This window comes from Bombina bombina, chromosome 4 (assembly GCF_027579735.1).
Source record: "Bombina bombina isolate aBomBom1 chromosome 4, aBomBom1.pri, whole genome shotgun sequence".
NCBI lineage: Eukaryota > Metazoa > Chordata > Amphibia > Anura > Bombinatoridae > Bombina > Bombina bombina.
This window is the reverse complement of record NC_069502.1, coordinates 1,028,099,918-1,028,110,349: the sequence shown is the minus strand read 5'-3', so window position 1 is coordinate 1,028,110,349 and position 10,432 is coordinate 1,028,099,918.

The following is a 10,432-nucleotide window of genomic DNA, read 5'->3' as shown; positions in this document are numbered from 1 at the left end:
CTCCCTAAGGTTGTTACTAACAGGAATATCAATCAGGAGATTGTTGTTCCTTCTCTGTGTCCTAATCCTTCTTCTAAGAAGGAACGTTTATTGCACAACTTGGACGTGGTTCGTGCTTTGAAGTTCTATTTGCAGGCAACCAAAGATTTTCGTCAATCATCTTTTTTGTTTGTTGTCTATTCTGGAAAACGTAGGGGTCAAAAGGCTACGGCTACCTCTCTTTCCTTTTGGCTGAAAAACATCATCCGTTTGGCTTATGAGACTGCTGGATAGCAGCATCCTGAAATAATTACTGCTCACTCTACTAGAGCGGTGGCTTCCACATGGGCTTTTAAAAATTATGCTTCTGTTGAACAGATTTGTAAGGCTGCAACTTGGTCTTCGCTTCATACCTTTTCCAAATTTTAGAAATTTGATACTTTTGCTTCTTCGGAGGCTATTTTTGGGAGAAAGGTTTTGCAAGCAGTGGTGCCTTCCGTTTAGGCTCCTGTCTTGTCCCTCCCTTCATCCGTGTCCTAAAGCTTTGGTATTGGTATCCCACAAGTTAGGATGAATCCGTGGACTCGGTACATCTTGCAAAAGAAAACAAAATTTATGCTTACCTGATAAATTTCTTTCTTTTGCGATGTACCGAGTCCACGGCCCGCCCTGTCTATTCAAGACGGATAGTATTTTTTATTGAAAACTTCAGTCACCTCTGCACCTTAGTTTCTCCCTTTTCTTCCTTGGCCTTCGGTCGAATGACTGGGCGGTGGAGTTAAGGGGGGAGCTATATAGACATCTCTGCTGTGGTGCTCTCTTTGCCACTTCCTGTTAGGAAGGATAATATCCCACAAGTAAGGATGAATCCGTGGACTCGGTACATCGCAAAAGAAAGAAATTTATCAGGTAAGCATACATTTTTGTTTTTTTTTCTTCCACGATTCAGATAGAGCATGCAATTTAAGCAACTTTCTAATTTACTCCTGTTATGAATTTTCTTTGTTCTCTTGGTATCTTTATTTGAAAAAGCAGGAATGTAAGCTTACGAGCTTGCCCATCTTTGGTACAGCACCTGGGTAGCGCTTGCTGATCGTGGCTAAATGTAGACACCAATCAGCAAGCGCTATCCAGTGTGCAGAACCAAAAATGGTCCGGCTTGTAAGCTAACATTCCTGCTTTTTGAAATAAAGATACCAAGAGAACGAAGAAAAATTGATAACATGAGTAAATTAGAAGTTGCTTAAAATGGCATGCTCTATCTCAATCACGAAAGGAAAAATGTGGGTTCACTATCCAATGCTCAAATGCATTTCTAACATACCGTCTCTGATATATAAATTGCATAATTTAATATAAATTTATTAAATAATAATTTGAGCAACAAACATTGTATCATTCTCTCTCACACACTTTCTATTTATCAATGGAAAAAAAACTGGCAGGACCTGCAAGGTATAAATGACCTGATGTAATACATTAGGTTGGTCGCGTGGATATATATCTCACTATCCAAAGGATTTATCAACACACATTAAGTAATTAATTTAATGTTTCCGGGATCTAAACATCCCCTTCTTCAGAACAATACACAAAACGTGAATAACACTTTAAATATTCTTACCAACTGCATATGTCACACCCACTTCACAACACAGTGAATCCAATTTGTGCTGCAAAACTTTTGGGACAGAAAGTATGTACAGCAATTACTTATTGAATGAAATAGTCAACCAAGTCAACAAATATAATACAACAGAAACACCACGTCACCTACTTAATATCAGTTTATGTTATCCTCATAAGTGGTATAAATCTAAAACAATGCCAGACCGGACAAAAAACATCACTTCCAGTTCACAATGTTCAGTTACACAAAAAATTACAATACAATACAATACTATATATCAAACATAAAAATGTAATATTCACAAAAAAATAAACCTAAGTAGATAATTATCTAATTATTCATATTGGTGGAATTGAACCATCTCTGAAATTGGACAATTGAGTATATAGCAAAAAACCTATATTATGATTGGAGCGCAAAATTGCGCTTTCACAAGCACGAAATTTGCGCTCCACTCAGTAATACAAGTACACGCAAATGTGCGCTGGTATTACAAGTATTACAGGTCACGTTCACATTGCCTGGAAGCCTTGCTCTCATGAGAGTGCGCTTCCATAGGCTTCAATGGCAACCTCGTTCTCATGCCGTGAGACATGTCAAACCACTTAGCGCAGCACAGGGGGCAATTTGTGCAGCATTGGGCAGCAGAATAAAAATATATATGACTATATACATCTATATTTATGTGTTTATATGTCTATATACACATATTGACACATACATGTTAAAACATATTAATGTTTGAGTGAGAGCTTAAATTCTGGCATTAACGTCATGCAAAAAGAATGGAATTCCTAGCTTAAGTGCTTGATTGATGGACATTTTAAAATGACATAAACGTTCACAAAGAAAATGTTCTATAGGTTGTGAGAGCATTTTATTATTGCTGCTTGCAAATAACTGCTTTTAACACCTGTGATTGGGTTAACACACAGTTAAAGTCAGCTACAGGGCAGAAATGCATTACTGGGGCCTAGGTAAACACATCTTGTGAGCTAATGAAGTGTTATACACAAAAAATGTTGCTTGTCAGGTGACATTAGGAAGTAGCCATTTGGGGGCAGTGTAATACTTAATATTATTACTGTTTCTGTTATTTATATACATAACTTAATGATTCAATCAATTTATCTTAAAATGTTCAATTATTTTGTCCTTTGGATAGCTTATTTGTGCAACAAACATTAAAAAAAATTAACATTAGCTAATTTTAGCTTAATATTAGCTTAAATATTCGCTGGGTGATCAGTAAAATCAGACAGGTGGTTTGCCTATTAAATAGGTCCTCGGGAGACTACTGACAAGAGGCATATTTGTAATGTATAGCATCTATCATCTCACCTTTTTGCCTCTTTCTCCTCTACGCTATACATATTTAGGTAATTGAGCCTTTGGTGGTAAGTTGTTTTTGTTTTTTGTGTGTTTTTTAAACCATCTACCTTTATAGTAGCCAAACAAATTCCACTTTATCTATATCCCTCTGCAGATAATGGGGCATATGTATCAAGCTCCGTATCAGACTCACCAGAAACAGCAGTTATGAAGCAGCGGTCACAAAGACCGCTGCTCCATAACCTGTCCGCCTGCTCTGAGCAGGCGGACAGACATTGCCGGAAATCAACTCGATCGAGTACGATCGGGTTGATTGACACCCCCTGCTGGTGGCCCATTGGCTGCGAGTCTGCAGTTGGCGGCGTTGCACCAGCAGCTCTTGTGAGCTGCTGGTGCAATGCTGAATACGGCGAGCGTATTGCTCGCCCTATTCAGCGAGGTCTGGCAGACCTGATTCGCAGTGTCGTATCAGGTCCGCCAGATCTTGATAACTATAGGCCATGGCCTCCAAAACTGCACACAATACTCAAGATGAGGCCTAACTACTGATCTGTAAATTACCATAAGAAGAACCTTACTATTTCTGCTGCAAAAACTAAGCATCCTACTGGCCTTACTTGCTGCAATTCTACATTGTTTATCTAATTTCAAATCAACTGAAATAATAATTCCCAAGTTCTGTTCCTCTTTTGTAATAGTCAGTAAAGTTTTATTGACATTGTAATTAACCTTTAGATTTTCTTTCCTAAATGCATAATGTTGCAATTTGTGATGATAAACGTCCCAGTCATTTGTCAAATCCTCAAATTTTTTTATATCTCTTCTCAGTTGGTCCACTCACCGGTGATGCTCTTGAGGCCACTTAGCTGTGCTTTTCAACAAAGAATGCCAAGATTACTTGCGGTGTGGGCTATGGCAGTTTAGGGATTAATACATGAATTATTAGGAGTGAGAGGGGGCATTGCGGATATAGCGGTATACGTGTCGGGCTTATTTTTGGGAGGCGTGTTAGGTAGTTACAGGAGATTTAAAATTTTAGTTAGTTTTCTTAGGCGCCGGCAGTTTCCAAAGTGCCGTAAGTCACTGGCGACTCCAGAAATTTGTAGTTGCGCTCATTTCTGGACATCGCTAGTTTATCCGACTTACGGCACTTTAGGAACTGCCGGCGCCGTATATGTAATACCCCGATGTGCGAGGTGAAATTAGATAGGCTCAGTAGCTGCTGATTGGGTGCTGCATGTAGATGCCTCTTGTGATTGGCTCATACATGTGAATTGCTATTTCTTCAACAAAGTATATCTAAAGAATGAAGCAAATTAGATAATAGAAGTACATTGGAATGTTGTTTTAAATTGTATTCTCTATCTGAATCATGAAAGAAAAATGTTGGGTTTAATGTCCCTTTAAGAACCTTTATAACCAAAACAATTCTTGCCTGAATATTTAAAAATCTAATTTCATAATGAGAACACACTATATTCGTGAGCACATTTAAGAGGATTTCATATTTCAAAGCAGGGCAACTTTTTTTTTCGTTATTAAGGAACAGGATAATAAACCCAAATTTTTTTCTTTCATGATTCAGAAAAAGCATGCAATTTTAAACAACTTTCTAATTTACTTCTATTATTTAATTTGCTTCCTTCTCTTGTTATCCTTTGCTAAAAGGTTTATCTAGGAAAGCTCAGTAGCAGCAAAGAACCTAGGTTCTAGCTGCTGATTGGTGGGTGCATATATATATATATATATATATATATATATACTGATTGTCATTGGCTCACCCATGTGTTCGTTTAGAAACCAGTAGTGCACTGTTGCTCCTCCAACAAAGCATACCAACAGAATTAAGCAAATTTGATAATAGAAGTAAATTGGAAAGTTGTTTAAAACTGTATGTTCTACCTAAATCATGAAATAATTTTTTTGGGTTTCATGTCCCTTTAAGAATCATATGCAATGTCCATTGTAGCTATCTGCTCAGATGTCCATTATGTGAGCCCAACATCGTAGGCATGTGGAATCAAGGAAAATGCACTAAATTAACTAGGTTGAAGTATGCAAGTGATCATAATAAAAGGTCTTGAAATCAAAGTTCCGGTTTTCTAATTCTTCTTAAAAACTATGAAACAAGCAGTGTAATAATAAACACAATATAAAAGGGTCAATATACAGTATATATCTCTATATCCAGTACTGAGACTGAGAAATGTTTTAAACACAAAGGGCCAGATTACAAATGGAGCACAAGCGATATTAGTGCTCCAATTTGTAATACCAGTGCACGATAATGTGAGATGGTATTACAAGTCAATAGCAATGCGATTGCTAGGAAGCATTGTGCTCACAAGAGCAAGCTACAATAGGCAGCAAAGGGTGTAAGTGGGCAGCATTTTTAAATATATATGCATATAATTTATTATATACATATACAGTATAATTATGTGTTAACATGTGTATATACACATTATCACTTAAATATATATGCATATACATACAGTATATATTTACATTGTGGTCTATGGGATCACATAGTTCCCATAGACCGCAATGTAAAGGCACTTTTCTAACACCCCACTTCCACCAACTTAGTCTAGTGCAGTTGATTTTAATTAAAACAAAATGCTACATTTTTTTATTAAAAACTACAATGCCCTCTATTTTGAGGGCTTTTGGGGCACTTTTAGAATATGAAACAGAGATCTAATCTCTTATTTTTGAAAGTGCTGATTGCTACCGTGAGGTTGCAGTAGCAATAACCAGCCACTTGTAATGGCTGGTTCATTATTGTGCTTCTGCAAATGGGCAATAATTGGAGCCAACAAACAATGTAAGAATAACCTTAATCTGTAGAGCACAAAATATGTATACCCAGTACTGGAAGAGGTTTTCAAAGGTAACAAAGAAGTGGAAGATACCTTCCAGTTATGTTAATGGTAAATACGCTACAAACAATCTAGCAAATAAGATGATCACATAAGTTAAGATGAACTCCTAACATTACCCTTAAAGATTGAACAAAAATAAAATCTGTATTTATTCTTATTCTGTCTAATATACAACTCAAATACCCTAAGGGTCATAGACATATAAGGAAAGCAAGGATATTTAATAACAAATATGTTACTCAGAGCATCCCTTCTAAAACTTCTGGATAAGGAGTTATACGTTAACCCACTTAAATGTGAGTGAGAAGGAGAGGAAAGAAAAAGGAGAGAGAAAGAAAAGGAAGGGAAAAAAAGGTGGTGTTGGGGGGAACGTCTCAGTCACTTGCAGGTTTGTTTCATCCACTTATCCCAACCAACCCAAATAATGCTATGGGGAGCCACCTAGTCATCAACCCTCAAACAATATACTTCCATTGTCCTAATGTACTGGTACAATTACTCCTATTCTTACCACAGACAGATTGAAGAAAAGCTAGAGCTTTTACAGGATTCCTCGGAACATTGGACTGAAAAAAAACTCCCTCTGGAAGGCCTTGTTCTGAATCCAATCCAATATCCCTGAGAAACAAATTTCTGAACCCATGGATCTGAGACAAATTGAAACCAAGCCTCTTGAAAAGGCTTTAGCCTGCCCCCTACCAGAACACCTAGTTATCATTTTCTATTGATTACATTTCATTTTAAATTTTAAAAAGTTCTTGCTATTGGCTGATTCAAATCAGCCAATAGGGCTTGACTGATTTGAAATCAGCCAATCAGAATTAAGTGGTATATGGGATTCGCGCTTCCAGGATTTCAGTGTGTGGCGGCGACTGCATGAAGAGCAGGACTCCCCGAAGAGAGCCGAAGAACAGAAGATTATGGAGCGGAGGCGGGGCGGAAGTCTGCCTCAGCTGCCGCGAAGATGGGCCCTGGGCGCCTAGACCTTGAATGAAGAGGGCCAAAAGTCAGATCAAGAGGAGCTGGGGCCCCCATCAACTGTAACACTTTTGGGGTTAGGGTTTTTTTGGGGTGGTTTTTTTATTTTTAAGAATAGGGTTTGTTATTTTTAATTTTATTTTGTAGGCTAGGTTTTTAAATTTAGAATATAGAATTTGTTATTTTGGGGGGTGAGGTTTACTTTAATGTAGGTGGGAGGTTTTGGAACTACTTTTTTTTTGCAAAAGTGCTAAGATTAATTTAGGGCAATGCCCTACAAAAGGCCATTTTAAGGGATATTGTAATTTTTATTTCAGTGAAAGGGTTTAGTTTTTTTTTTATTTGGGGGGGTTATTTTATGGGGCATGTAGTTTAGTGTTAGGTATAAAAAAAATGATTTTGGATGCTGTAGTTTGTTTTTTGTAACTTAGTTTTTTTTATTTCTTGTAACTTAGTGGGGTTAGTTTAGAGAGGGGTTTAGTTTGGAGGGGGGTTAGGTGTTAGTGTAGTTCTAGTTTGCATTGGGAGGTGGCGGTTTAGGCCTTAATCTCCTAACCACCCCCATACTTGTATGGGGGCTGAATAGGTAATTATTGTTACTTAGTATTTTGTAGGCCTTAATCAACTAACCACCCATAGCTGTATGGAGGTTGATTAGGTCATTATTGATGGTTACCATTTATTAGGCCTTAATCAACTAACATCCCTCATACCTATATAAGGGTTAATTAGGCGATTATTGATGGTTTCATTTATTAGGCCTTAATGAACTAACCATTGATGGTTACCATTTATTAGGCCTTAATTAAAGGGACACTGTACCCAAAAAATTTCTTTCATGATTCAGATAGATCATGCAATTTTAAGCAACTTTCTAATTTACTCCTATTATCAAATCTTCTTTATTCTCTTGGTATCTTTATTTGAAATGCAAGAATGTAAGTTTAGATGCCGGCCCATTTTTGGTGAACAACCTAGGTTGTCCTTGCTGATTGGTGGATAAATTCATCCACCAATCAAAAACTGCTGTCCAGAGTGCTGAACCAAGAAAGAAAGCTTAGATGCATTCTTTTTCATATAAAGATAGCAAGAGAACGAAGAATAATTGATAATAGGAGTAAATTAGAAAGTTGCTTAAAATTGCATGCTCTATCTGAAGCACAAAATATTTTTTTTGGGTACAGTGTCCCTTTAACTAAGCACCCCCATAACTCTATGAGGGATGATTAGGTGATTAGGTTAGGCAGCTTCGTGCATTTATATACCATATTTAAAATATTATGCATTCTTATGTATAATGCATATTCTGTTAACTATTGTATATAAATTAATATGTATGTATTTTTTTTCTTGTTTTTTTATTTTAAATATATTTTTTAAAATTGATGTTCATGTTACAAAAAGCATTAGTGTTTCAATTGTTTTTGCATTGAATTGCATAACAGGCATGCTGTTATGTGATACTATAATTATAATGCAACTGTCTTTTATAACGTACATATCTATTTTAAAAATATATTTGTATTTACAATAATAAATGCAACAAGCAAGACTATCTACATTTTAATTTATATATTCAATACTTGAACTAATATGAATTATTCATGACCATGCATTTTATTCCAAAGATTGTAGATATAATGTAGTCAGGCCTTGCATTGATATTCAATATTTAAACAGTTATGCATGTATATTGCATAATGGTTTAAGTATTGCATATACATTAAAATGTATTTATGTTAGCCTGCTGCGTTTATTAGTGATAACGTGTATATATATGTTAATATAGATTTGTTATAGTAGTCAGTATCATTACATTATATTTTCACATAACAGGCAAACAGTTATGTAGACCTATAATATTAATTATACTGTCTAATTAGAAATAAGCACAACAAGCAACATTAATTACATTTTAATTTATATGCAAATATTTAAACATTATCCATTTTACATAACAATGCATCATTTTAAATATTGAATATTTATGTGTAGGGCCTTAGCTTCTACGGTAATATTGTAATAGCAAGCAACAATTAAATCCCTTTTAAGATATCTCCAATACTTTAAATAATTTACATTGTAGAATGCATATTTTGTCATGGAGATGAGGTAAATGCCAGAGGAACTGGCAAAACCTCTCCGGCCTATCCTAGGCTCCAGGAACTCAATGTCACTTCTTAAAAGGGGTGTCGATAGAGTAGGGTGCAAGGGATCAAGTTGGTCTTTTAGTATGTCGTCGGCAAATTTGATCAGGCACATAGGGATACCACTTATTTGGGGGTGCTACCTTCTGAGAGGTATAGGGGACTGGATTTGAAGTGTCCATTATTCTCCAAGAAGGTTCCAGGAGGACGGATAGGCCAGACAAGTTTTGCCGGTCCTCTGGCAGTTGGCCGTCCGCGTTTCAGCACATCTCTGTGACACATTATTTAAATATTGATGATAACTTTAGCGACATAGCTTTATAATTATAATGGGGAGGTTTAGGATTTATAGTTTAGTTCATTATAGTGAGTTTTTTGTTACAGTAGGCAATTAGCTGGGGCGTTCAAGGGGAGTATTGTTTACAAATGACGTCAGTAAAGGCGGTATTAGGGACTTAGCTGTGTGGTCCATCGGTTTGTAGGTTATGTGTGACATAGCCGGTCAGGGGGAGTTAGCTAGGTTGTGCAGGGGGAGTGAAGGTTAGCTGTCACATAGGTGTAGGCGGTCAGTGGGAGGTAGCAAGGCGAAGTAGGGAGAGGGTAGGTTAGCCATGACAAAGATATAGGCATTCAGGGGAAATTAGTGAAGGGTGCTAGTGGGTGCTAATTGGCCCTTTTCTTTGGACACATCAATACAAGATTGATATGTTCAAAGCTGCAAAGTGGAGGGTAGCAGCCATGTGTTTGTCTCGCTAGCTATCAGCTGCCAAGACAACATCTCCTGACATCGACCTTCAACCATACAAAAGCATACATATATACAGACAAATGTATAAATTGCGTAATATAATAAAGTGCTGTAATAAAACATTCTTTTTTAGATGGAATAGAAAATAAATAAGCATTGTATCCCTTGAATAAACTATTTTGAAAAGGTTTTAGTTTCATGTTTGAAGTCGCTTTAAGTTTTGTTGTTTTTCTTGTTTTCTATTAATAAAATATTTTGCTTTCAGAATTACATTTGTTGAAAAAATTACAGCTTTGTAAATGAAAGCCAAAAAATTACTTTTTCCCTGGCAATAAAAAACAGATATTAAATTTTCATGTTGGTATTATTAATCCATATTACTTATTTTTCTAAGATTTGATTACCATTTTAGAGTATTGAAATTACAGTTGTTTCAAATAATTACTAAAATGATTGCATCAATGTTATCTCTACACATACCAAACGTAAACCAAACCTCTGAGGCCTAGCTCTCTTGTAAGAGTTATTTTCTCTCAACTTGCAATTTGAGACAACTGAGATATTTCCCAGAACAAATACAACATGATTGCACTAATTTATTAATTTGGATTTCACTCTCACCCTCTGATTATTGGATCTGGTTCTTTTTAGAATTTAAGATATGTTCTACTCTGACAAAACCATTCACTCTACACGACATTACAAATTTCACAATCATGGTAAAGTGTTTTTT